Source organism: Oncorhynchus masou, chromosome 4, assembly GCF_036934945.1.
Source record: "Oncorhynchus masou masou isolate Uvic2021 chromosome 4, UVic_Omas_1.1, whole genome shotgun sequence".
Taxonomy (NCBI): Eukaryota; Metazoa; Chordata; class Actinopteri; order Salmoniformes; family Salmonidae; genus Oncorhynchus; species Oncorhynchus masou.
Genome location: NC_088215.1, coordinates 4,193,132 through 4,206,049, shown reverse-complemented (window position 1 = coordinate 4,206,049; position 12,918 = coordinate 4,193,132). Strand labels below are relative to the sequence as shown.

The following is a 12,918-nucleotide window of genomic DNA, read 5'->3' as shown; positions in this document are numbered from 1 at the left end:
GGAAATCAACCAATCCTCCATTGTTAACGAAGTGGAAAGGTCAAATGCTTTATTATCTAAAAATGTAAAGTGAGTGGGCACCGGAAATAAAATGGTTAAGTTACGGTAAAGTTTAAAAAGATCAAATTATTTTTCCCCAAAAATGTTTTAAGTCCCATTGCAAAGTTACACCTCACTGTTCTATTTTTGGAGTTGTTACATAAAACCAATCAGAATTCAGAAGAATGATAATGTCAGGTGTGAAGTAATATGGAGGACCAGCCTATTACCTATGATGGTGTGAAGTAATATGGAGGACCAGTCTATTACCTATGATGGTGTGAAGTAATATGGAGGACCAGCCTATTACCTATGATGGTGTGAAGTAATATGGAGGACCAGTCTATTACCTATGATGGTGTGAAGTAATATGGAGGACCAGTCTATTACCTATGATGGTGTGAAGTAATATGGAGGACCAGTCTATTACCTGTGATGGTGTGAAGTAATATGGAGGACCAGCCTATTACCTATGATGTACCTACAACAGAAATAACTTAAAATGTCACTATGATGGTGTGAAGTAATATGGACAGTTTTGGAAATACACAACGCCATCTAAGCAAAAATCAAATAACATTAGCTTTATGCAGTTATCTTAGCCAGCCAGCTAACATTAGCTATTTAGCCAACTAGCTATCCAAACCAGCACGGTTATGGTCAGCGAGACCAACTACCGGAGACCAGTAAGCCAAGGTGGAAAAAGTTAGAAAACTCCCATAGTCTAATTCACAGAAAACATGCTGAAAAGTAGTGTGGGAAACAAAGCTTCCTGAATCAAATCAAATTTTATTTGTCACATACACATGGTTAGCAGATGTGAATGCGAGTGTAGCGAAATGCTTGTACTTCTAGTTCCGACAATGCAGTAATAACCAACAAGTAATCTAACTAACAATTCCAAAACTACTGTCTTATTATACACAGTGTAAGGGGATAAAGAATATGTACATAAAGATATATGAATGAGTGATGGTCCAGAGCAGCATAGGCAAGATACAGTAGATGGTATCGAGTACAGTATATACATATGAGATGAGTATGGTAGTTTGCCCCCGGTGATGCGTTGTGCAGACCTCACTACCCTCTGGAGAGCCTTACGGTTGTGGGCGGAGCAGTTGCCGTACCAGGCGGTGATACAGTCCGCCAGGATGCTCTCGATTGTGCATCTGTAGAAGTTTGTGAGTGCTTTTGGTGACAAGCCGAATTTCTTCAGCCTCCTGAGGTTGAAGAGGCGCTGCTGCGCCTTCTTCACGATGCTGTCTGTGTGAGTGGACCAATTCAGTTTGTCTGTGATGTGTATGCCGAGGAACTTAAAACTTACTACCCTCTCCACTACTGTTCCATCGATGTGGATAAGGGGGGTGTTCCCTCTGCTGTTTCCTGAAGTCCACAATCATCTCCTTAGTTTTGTTGACGTTGAGTGTGAGGTTATTTACCTGACATCACACTCCGAGGGCCCTCACCTCCTCTCTGTAGGCCGTCTCGTCGTTGTTGGTAATCAAGCCTACCACTGTTGTGTCGTCCGCAAACTTGATGATTGAGTTGGAGGCGTGCGTGGCCACGCAGTTGTGGCTGAACAGGGAGTACAGGAGAGGGCTCAGAACGCACCCTTGTGGGGCCCGGGTGTTGAGGATCAGCGGGGTGGAGATGTTGTTGCCTACCCTCACCACCTGGGGGCGGCCCGTCAGGAAGTCCAGTACCCAGTTGCACAGGGCGGGGTCGAGACCCAGGGGCTCGAGCTTGATGACGAGCTTGGAGGGTACTATATGGTGTTAAATGCCGAGCTGTAGTCGATGAACAGCATTCTCACATAGGTATTCCTCTTGTCCAGATGGGTTAGGGCAGTGTGCAGTGTGGTTGAGATTGCGTCATCTGTGGACCTATTTGGGCGGTAAGCAAATTGGAGTGGGTCTAGGTTGTCAGGTAGGGTGGAGGTGATATGGTCCTTGACTAGTCTCTCAAAGCACTTCATGATGACGGAAGTGAGTGCTACGGGGCGGTAGTCGTTTAGCTCAGTTACCTTAGCTTTCTTGGGAACAGGAACAATGGTGGCCCTCTTGAATGTGGGAACAGCAGACTGGTATAGGGATTGATTGAATATGTCCGTAAACACACCAGCCAGCTGGTCTGCGCATGCTCTGAGGGCGCGGCTGTGGATGCCGTCTGGGCCTGCAGCCTTGCGAGGGTTAACACGTTTACTCACCTCGGCTGCAGTGAAGGAGAGTCCGCATGTTTTCGTTGCAGTCCGTGTCAGTGGCACTGTATTGTCCTCAAAGCGGGCAAAAAAGTTATTTCGTCTGCCTGGGAGCAAGACATCCTGGTCCGTGACTGGGCTAGTTTTCTTCTTGTAGTCCGTGATTGACTGTAGACCCTGCCACATACCTCTTGTGTCTGAGCCGTTGAATTGAGATTCTACTTTGTCTCTATACTGACGCTTAGCTTGTTTGATAGCCTTGTGGAGGGAATAGCTGCACTGTTTGTATTCGGTCATGTTACCAGTCACCTTGCCCTGATTAAAAGCAGTGGTTCGCGCTTTCAGTTTCACGCGAATGCTGCCATCAATCCACGGTTTCTGGTTAGGAAATGTTTTAAATCGTTGCTATGGGAACGACATCTTCAACGCACGTTCTCATGAACTCGCACACCGAATCAGCGTATTCGTCAATGTTGTTGACCTACACTGTCGGCTGCAATGTCGAACGAGCCCAAATGAATCACCAAACCAATCAGGTGATCGAGAGCATCAAATCCATGCTGGGTTGTGGGTAAATGGTGACTGGCTGACTGATTTATAAATAATAATGAGTAGTTATTTATGATGCAAGGTGATTTGTAAATTTGTCAGTCAGCAGCCACCTGCACTGTCGGCTGCAATGTCGAATGAGCCCAATACCAAACCAATCAGGTGTTTGATGAAATGAAGCTTCAGACGTCATTGATCACGTGCTGCTGATAAAGTGACACTACTTTGAATTATACTTAGCGACTTTAGTACATGCCTCATAGCTCCAGTCTCAAACTTAAGCCCGTTCCTGCTGAAGAAGAGGAGAAGGTCTGCTGGATGGAGAAAGAAGCTCTCGTGAATGAGGAGGCAGAGGAGTCTGTTACAATACAAAAACAAGTAGAGGTTGAGGCTGTTACTGTGAAAGAAGAAGAGAAAGACGTCTCAGTTAAAGAAGAGGAAGACTCGTTCAGAGTGAAAGAGGAGGAGGAGGACGATGACGTTTTAGAGAAAGAAGAGGAGCGGGAGGTGACTGTCTCATCGAACAATGAAGAAGAGGAGGAAACTGGATATCTAGGTCTTGTTTCCCAAACACATCTTAAGGCGTCCGATGGTTCTAACGATGAACGGGCCCTGATTAACACAAGTAAGTACTGTCTTAAAAACAGAAGCACAAACTCTGGGTTGTTGAACTGATGTGTGGTGTTAAAGGGGAAATTTGCAATTGCTACATCCATATTTTGACTTTTAAATTATTTATTTATAGGCATGGATTCTTATAGAATATAACACATGCCTCATGATCTTAGTTCAACTGTTGTACCCCATCAGAACCCCAAATAAGCTTTTTTTACTCCAATGTTTAGAAACAATGTAAACCAACACTGTATAGCCTCAACATGGTTAAAACTATAATGTTGATATCATGGATGGTCAGTCCTTGCATCCATAGGTCTGCCTATGAATTTGAGAGTAGTTACATTTCTCCAGCGCCATCCATCTTATTACCAAAACAGTGGTGTAATTCCAGCTTTGTAATTGGTTGAACTGCAGATTGGTTGATTGATTGTTGTGTGGCTTTTTTAAGGGGCACCCTAGTTTTTAAACAAACAAAATTTCTGCCCAGAGGCAGTAAAACTCTTCCCACATTGATCACAGCCATAAGGTTTCTCTCCAGTGTGAATTCTCTGATGTATTTTAAGGTCTACTGAAGAGGTGAATCTCTTCCCACAGTCAGAGCAGCTGTTTAGATTCTTTCCAGTGTGTATTCTCAGGTGTAGTTTAAGTGAATTACATTTACATTTAAGTCATTTAGCAGACGCTCTTATCCAGAGCGACTTACAAATTGGTGAATTCACCTTCTGACATCAGTGGAACAGCCACTTTACAATAGTGCATCTAAATCATTTAAGGGGGGGTGAGAAGGATTGCTTTATCCTATCCTAGGTATTCCTTGAAGAGGTGGGGTTTCAGGTGTCTCCGGAAGGTGGTGATTGACTCCGCTGTCCTGGCGTCGTGAGGGAGTTTGTTCCACCATTGGGGGGCCAGAGCAGCGAACAGTTTTGACTGGGCTGAGCGGGAACTGTACTTCCTCAGTGGTAGGGAGGCGAGCAGGCCAGAGGTGGATGAACGCAGTGCCCTTGTTTGGGTGTAGGGCCTGATCAGAGCCTGGAGGTACTGCGGTGCCGTTCCCCTCACAGCTCCGTAGGCAAGCACCATGGTCTTGTAGCGGATGCGAGCTTCAACTGGAAGCCAGTGGAGAGAGCGGAGGAGCGGGGTGACGTGAGAGAACTTGGGAAGGTTGAACACCAGACGGGCTGCGGCGTTCTGGATGAGTTGTAGGGGTTTAATGGCACAGGCAGGGAGCCCAGCCAACAGCGAGTTGCAGTAATCCAGACGGGAGATGACAAGTGCCTGGATTAGGACCTGCGCCGCTTCCTGTGTGAGGCAGGGGCGTACTCTGGATGTTGTAGAGCATGAACCTACAGGAACGGGCCACCGCCTTGATGTTAGTTGAGAACGACAGGGTGTTGTCCAGGATCACGCCAAGGTTCTTAGCGCTCTGGGAGGAGGAAACAATGGAGTTGTCAACCGTGATGGCGAGATCATGGAACGGGCAGTCCTTCCCCGGGAGGAAGAGCAGCTCCGTCTTGCCGAGGTTCAGCTTGAGGTGGTGATCCGTCATCCACACTGATATGTCTGCCAGACATGCAGAGATGCGATTTGCCACCTGGTCATCAGAAGGGGGAAAGGAGAAGATTAATTGTGTGTCGTCTGCATAGCAATGATAGGAGAGACCATGTGAGGTTATGACAGAGCCAAGTGACTTGGTGTATAGCGAGAATAGGAGAGGGCCTAGAACAGAGCCCTGGGGGACACCAGTGGTGAGAGCGCGTGGCGAGGAGACAGATTCTCGCCACGCCACCTGGTAGGAGCGACCTGTCAGGTAGGACGCAATCCAAGCGTGGGCCGCACCGGAGATGCCCAACTCGGAGAGGGTGGAGAGGAGGATCTGATGGTTCACAGTGTCGAAGGCAGCCGATAGGTCTAGAAGGATGAGAGCAGAGGAGAGAGAGTTAGCTTTAGCAGTGCGGAGCGCCTCCGTGATACAGAGAAGAGCAGTCTCAGTTGAATGACTAGTCTTGAAACCTGACTGATTTGGATCAAGAAGGTCATTCTGAGAGAGATAGCGGGAGAGCTGGCCAAGGACGGCACGTTCAAGAGTTTTGGAGAGAAAAGAAAGAAGGGATACTGGTCTGTAGTTGTTGACATCGGAGGGATCGAGTGTAGGTTTTTCAGAAGGGGTGCAACTCTCGCTCTCTTGAAGACCGAAGGGACGTAGCCAGCGGTCAGGGATGAGTTGATGAGCGAGGTGAGGTAAGGGAGAAGGTCTCCGGAAATGGTCTGGAGAAGAGAGGAGGGGATAGGGTCAAGCGGGCAGGTTGTTGGGCGGCCGGCCGTCACAAGAAGCGAGATTTCATCTGGAGAGAGAGGGGAGAAAGAGGTCAGAGCACAGGGTAGGGCAGTGTGAGCAGAACCAGCGGTGTCGTTTGACTTAGCAAACGAGGATCGGATGTCGTCGACCTTCTTTTCAAAATGGTTGACGAAGTCATCTGCAGAGAGGGAGGGGGGGGGGGAGGGGGAGGAGGATTCAGGAGGGAGGAGAAGGTGGCAAAGAGCTTCCTAGGGTTAGAGGCAGATGCTTGGAATTTAGAGTGGAAGAAAGTGGCTTTAGCAGCAGAGACAGAGGAGGAAAATGTAGAGAGGAGGGAGTGAAAGGATGCCAGGTCCGCAGGGAGGCGAGTTTTCCTCCATTTCCGCTCGGCTGCCCGGAGCACTGTTCTGTGAGCTCGCAATGAGTCGTCGAGCCACGGAGCGGGAGGGGAGGACCGAGCCGGCCTGGAGGATAGGGGACATAGATAGTCAAAGGATGCAGAAAGGGAAGAGAGGAGGGTTGAGGAGGCAGAATCAGGAGATAGGTTGGAGAAGGTATGAGCAGAGGGAAGAGATGATAGGATGGAAGAGGAGAGAGTAGCGGGGGAGAGAGAGCGAAGGTTGGGACGGCGCGATACCATCCGAGTAGGGGCAGTGTGGGAAGTGTTGGATGAGAGCGAGAGGGAAAAGGATACAAGGTAGTGGTCGGAGACTTGGAGGGAGTTGCAATGAGGTTAGTGGAAGAACAGCATCTAGTAAAGATGAGGTCGAGCGTATTGCCTGCCTTGTGAGTAGGGGGAAGGTGAGAGGGTGAGGTCAAAAGAGGAGAGGAGTGGAAAGAAGGAGGCAGAGAGGAATGAGTCAAAGGTAGACGTGGGGAGGTTAAAGTCGCCCAGGACTGTGAGAGGTGAGCCGTCCTCAGGAAAGGAGCTTATCAAGGCATCAAGCTCATTGATGAACTCTCCGAGGGAACCTGGAGGGCGATAAATGATAAGGATGTTAAGCTTGAAAGGGCTGGTAACTGTGACAGCATGGAATTCAAAGGAGGCGATAGACAGATGGGTAAGGGGAGAAAGAGAGAATGACCACTTGGGAGAGATGAGGATCCCGGTGCCACCACCCCGCTGACCAGAAGCTCTCGGGGTGTGCGAGAACACGTGGGCCGACGAAGAGAGAGCAGTAGGAGTAGCAGTGTTGTCTGTGGTGATCCATGTTTCCGTCAGTGCCAAGAAGTCGAGGGACTGGAGGGAGGCATAGGCTGAGATGAACTCTGCCTTGTTGGCCGCAGATCGGCAGTTCCAGAGGCTACCGGAGACCTGGAACTCCACGTGGGTCGTGCGCGCTGGGACCACCAGATTAGGGTGGGCGCGGCCACGCGGTGTGGAGCGTTTGTATGGTCTGTGCAGAGAGGAGAGAACAGGGATAGATAGACACATAGTTGACAGGCTACAGAAGAGGCTACGCTAATGCAAAGGAGATTGGAATGACAAGTGGACTACACTTATCGAATGTTCAGAACGTTAAGCTTACGTAGCAAGAATCTTATTGACTAAAATGATTGAAATGATACAGTACTGCTGGAGTAGGCTAGCTGGCAGTGGCTACGTTGTTGACACTACACTAATCAAGTCGTTCCGTCGAGTGTAATAGTTTCTACAGTGCTGCTATTCGGGGCTAGCTGGCTAGCTAGCAGTGTTGATTACGTAACGTTACGTTAAAGAACGACAATAGCTGGCTAGCTAACCTAGAAAATCGCTCCAGACTACACAATTGTCTTAGATACAAAGACGGCTATGTAGCTAGCTAGCTACGATCAAACAAATCAAACCGTTGTACTGTAATGAAGTGAAATGAAAATGTGATACTACCTGTGGAGCGAGGCGGAATGTTGACCGGGTTGTTGAAGTTCAATTCGGAAGACGTTGGCTAGCTAGCTAGCAGTGACTCCTACGTTAAGGACGACAAATAGCTGGCTAGCTAACCTCGGTAAATTAAGATAATCACTCTAAGTCAACACACTCTAAACTACACAATTACCTTGGATACGAAGACAGCAAAGACAACTATGTAGCTAGCTAACACTACACTAATCGAGTCGTTGAGTGTAATAGTTTCTACAGTGCTAGTGGACGTTAGCTAGCTGCTGTGCTAGTGGACGTTAGCTAGCTGCTGGGCAGAAAGCAGTGTAGACTACGTTAGGACGACGAAATACGATAATTACGCAATTATCTTTGATACAAAGACGGCTATGTAGCTAGCTAAGAAGAAATTGCTAAGATTAGACAAATCAAACCGTTGTACTATAATGAAATGTAATGAAAAGTTATACTACCTGCGGACCGAAGTGTAGATGCGACCGCTCGCTCCAACCCGGAACCGGAACCGGGAATCTGATTTTAAGTAACTCTTCCCACAGTCAAAACAGTGGTGAGGTTCCTCTCCTGTGTGTACTCGCTGGTGTATTCTCTTATGTAGTTTAAGTGAATCTGATCTTGAGTAACTCTTCCCAGTCAGAGCAGTGGTGAGATTTCTTCCCTGCATGTGTTTCTTGAGGTGTTCTGATATGGAGAGACTCTTCTCTGTCTCGTCAGCATCATGATGTTGTTGAAGATCCCCAGAGGATCCACGATAGTCCCGTCTCTCTCCTGTGTGAACAACAAAGATGGTTAAAGGCTCAAAACAGCAGAAATCCACTGTTTATTTGAGTTAAAAGGTGATGCCCAGAGCGCACCCATGATGTTGTACAACAATTGACGTCTGTTAAATCATTTGACAAATGTCTTAAAACAGTCACGTGAGCAACAATTCTGTATTGTTTTCACATCAGTAGTAAAATCGATGATTCAAGGCTAGAAACAAGTTATTAAAGTTGTGGAAACTCTAAGCAATGTGCCAGACAACTTTTGGTATCCAATTTTTACCACTTTCTGTGTTTGCTGCACGAGGACAATGCACACGCAATTTGGTTGCTGAAACTCCTCCCTGCTAATGAGGAAACCACAAGTTATGGATGTAGTATATCTGGTAATGAGGAAACCACTAGTTATGGATGTAGTATATCTGCTAATGAGGAAACCACTAGTTATGGATGTAGTATACCTGGTTGGAGCAAAAATGGTGAGCGAATATTTTAGTTTTTCACAATGTATACTGAATATTACAGCTCACTATCAGAGCAAGATCAGGATGCTACTCAAGGAAACTCAATTTAAGCTCTGTGTCGCTATTTACTAATTCACCACCATGGGGGAACACTCAGGGGAGGTCTCATAGGCTGACAGTAAAAATAGCCTCTATTTACAGGTTGAATATGAGTACATTTCACACTACTGTGGATATATAATTGTCAGGCTCGCTTGAATTTCCTGCTTAGTGTAATGTTGGTGTTTGTCTCAAATCAACTGCTTCATACTTAAAAAAAACACTTCAACCAGTAAAATGCTCTTTGGCTAGCTTTTCCATCAGCCTGACAATGAGGGTTTGTAAACTAAGTGTTTGCCAAATTGGACCATAACTTCACCTAGCAATAACATACACCTACTGTAGGACCCATAACTTCACCTAACACCATAGACCGAGGACTTTAAATAATTTAATATTTCAGGTGAAACATGGAAACTAAAATGTTTTTGTCATGACATTTCATAACCTGATCACCAGATAATTTTGTGAATAATCCCACTAGGCTACTTAACGGGTTGTCATTCTAAATGTCCCAAATAAAGGAAAATAGCTCTGTGTGTTTTTCAATAGCCTATCCATCAAGGAACCGTTTTCTACACGTTATGAGCTAAGTATCTTTGTGCATAAACAGACTAACGAGACACTACTGTAAATCAAGCAGACAATACCACATTATAAACATCAATTTGTTAGGGATGTTGGACCCAACGTGGAGCACAGCATGACCGTCTTTACCAGAGTAATGAATGAAGAAGCACTTTGGTTGTTGTTGCATGTTGTGATGTCTGTCATGTGTCTGTCATTCAAAAAATTATTTCCTGGATCAGCTGATGATAGTTGAACATGTGACTAACTAAATAGCTACATAATTAAATATGATGTGTAATAATTGAAGAACTGCATTAATGACAGAATTAAATTGGGTGTTGACAATAAAGTTAAGGTGACTCTCGGTTAGAACCATTGGATTGAGCAAACCCTGAAATTATTTAGGATTTCTGTGCAATGACGTTTTCCCATCGTAATATAAGGAGACACTAAATGTTACGTAGGTAGAGAGCAATTTCAGAGATCTGAATACAAAAAACTGTACTAACAGGCCAATAAGCTAAACCACAAGGCCAAATCTACACTGGAGGAGCTTACCAAGATGACATTGAATGTTCCTGATTGGCCTAGTTACAGTTTGGACTTAAATCGTCTTGAAAGTCTATGGCAAAACTTGAAAATGGCTTTCTAGCAATGATCAACAACCAACTTGACAGAACAGGAAGGATTTTTAAAAGAATAATGAATATTCACATGAAGAAGTCAGTCAACTTTGGTAAAACATACTATGGAGAAATTCAATCATTCCCCATGCCGACCCAAACGGATACGAAATGAAACAGCCCCTGGCAGACCACCCAGACCTAACTTCGCAAGATTTGTCAATTTATTAATTGTAATTTATTTGAAACACTCCTGTCAGTGTTGAGTAAGGAAGCACACCTGATTACACATATAGAAGTAGGACTAGTCTACCTGGTTACACATATTGAAGTAGAACTAGTCTACCTGACTACAAATATAGAAGTAGGAATAGTCTACCTGACAACACATATAGAAGTAGGACTAGTCCACCTGACAACACATATAGAAGTAGAACTAGTCTACCTGGTTACACATATAGAAGTAGGACTAGTCTACCTGGCCTGAACGCAAATGTAGGCCTATAAATGTGCCCATTTCGGGATGTTCAGACAGTAGTATTTCTGATTGTCTTAACGCACCACCACTAATGAGTTGTGGAGCTACTCAAAGCAAATTTCTCTTCACCTCTAACAGCATGTAAACAAAGTCTAATCAAAATCAATTGTAAATGAGAATAGTTCCTTAAAGTATTTGAAAAACATTTCCAGCTCTCGCCCTTTCGATAACCACTCGGCACGAAAGGGAACAATGTAATGCTCTGATCCAGTGGAAATGTCATAAAATACCTGATTACTTCTTATCCGTTGCACAAATAGCCGACAGCTGTGTCTGTACAGAACTCACTGGCGCGGAAAACTAAGAGCCTAGAATATTTTATACAATGTTTCAAGGTTGTTGTAGACAGGCCATGTGCAGCCAAAGTGATTTCTAGGATATTTATTTTTTCAGAATATTTTCTACCTGCAGAATGCAATGTTTTCATTTGTTGGCTTTATGTAGGCAATTTGTTTTTACGTAGTTGGCAATAAAAGTTACTTTAAGATTTGTATAATTTTCATTTAGATTTAGAATATAGATTAATCACAGACAATATTTTTGAGATACTATTATAAACTATATGAAAATCATAACTGTCACACAGATCAGTAGAAATGGTCAGATAAATTTGCACTCCAAATGTAGGTTGCGGACTGCTTGTGTAGCCTATTACCATCAACGTCAGAATTTACAAAGGCCAGCAGGAGGAGGTGGTTCAGGACGTTTCTTCTCTTCTGGTTGGGCTGTATTGATGTAATGGCATGAAAATAAATTGGCTGAATATTATACAATGACATCAACAGCTCTAACAATTTGACCCCCACAGGAAATCTACACTGGTCATTCAAGAATATACTATATAGCCTAGAAACCTGGTTAAACTATCATTATGACCTCATGGATGAATTCTAGAATATACTATATAGCCTAGAAACCTGGTTAAACTATCATTATGACATCATGGATGGCCAGTCCTTGTATTCATAGTGTAGTGAATTCTGGGGGTAGCCCTGAGCTGAACTCAAACCTGGGTCCACTGACTGTCAAGCCAACACCTTATAACTGTTACTCCAATATGTCTGAACTTCTTGACGAGGTCCCTAGGTCTTGTGTTAAATTCTCTATGAATTTGAGAGTGGTTACATTTATCCAGCCCCCATCCCTCAGCTGTTTACCAAACCAAGTCTCTGTGCAGCCATTTTGTTTCTGTTTAAATCCTAGGTTTTCCCTTTAAAAAAACCACACATCCATCAATCAATCTGCAAAAACAATAACAAAGTTGTAATTCCACCACTGTTTTGGTTATAAGATGATGGATGGAACGGGAGAAATGTAACTGGTCTCAAATTCATAGACAGACCTATGGATACAAGGACTGACCATCCATGATATCAGCATTATAGATTTAAGCATGTTGAGGCTATATAGTGTTGATTTACATTGTTTCACCCTGTTTTTAGGATATAGCATAGTCTTTATTTTTGTCAACATTGCTATTGGACCAGGTCTCTCTTGGAAAATAAATGTTATCTCAATGAGAATAAAACTGTATAAATAAAGGTAAATAAAAAATAAAAAAACATGTTGAGGCAATAAAATTTATACAGACAGACCTATGGATGCAAGGACTGACCATCCATGATATCAACATTATAGTTTTAACCATACTGAGGTGTTGATTTACAATGTTTATACAGTGTTGATTTACAATGTTTCTAAACACGAGTTAAACAAGTTTATTTTGGGTCCTAATGGGGTACAACAGTTGAACTAAGCTCATGGGGCATGTGTTATATTCTTCAAGTATCAATGGCTATAAATAAATAATTTAAAAGTCCAAATATAGATGTAACAATGGCAGATTTCACTTTTAACACCAAACATCAGTTCAACAACTGCAGAGTTTGTGCCTCTGTTTTTAAGACAGTACTTACTAGTGTTAATTAGGGCCCATTCATCATTAGAACCATTGGATGCCTTAAGATGCGTTTAGGAAACGTGCCCAGATATCCAGTTTCCTCCTCTTCCCTTTTCAGTCTAAAAACTGCATCCTTCTCTTTCTCTTCCTCTGCTTTTACTGTAACATCCTCCTCCTCTTTCACTCTGAACGCGTCTTCCTCTTCTTTCTCTGTAACGTCTTTCTCTTCTTCTTTCACGGTAACAGCCTCACCCTCTACTTGTTTTTGTATTGTAACATCCTTCTCTTCCTACTCCTCTTTGACAAGAGCTTATTTCTCCGCCCAGCAGACCCCCTCTTATTTGTCAGGAGGAGAGTAGCTTAGTGAGCTCATGGTCGGGGATGTTAG

The 12,918-nt window shown here is 44.2% G+C and overlaps 1 pseudogene; it reads left to right on the top strand.

The window, feature by feature from the left end:
- The first annotated feature begins 3,037 nt into the window (after nt 1–3,037).
- The window catches only part of LOC135520272 (gastrula zinc finger protein XlCGF17.1-like), a 35,137-nt pseudogene continuing 25,256 nt past the window's right edge, over nt 3,038–12,918 (top strand).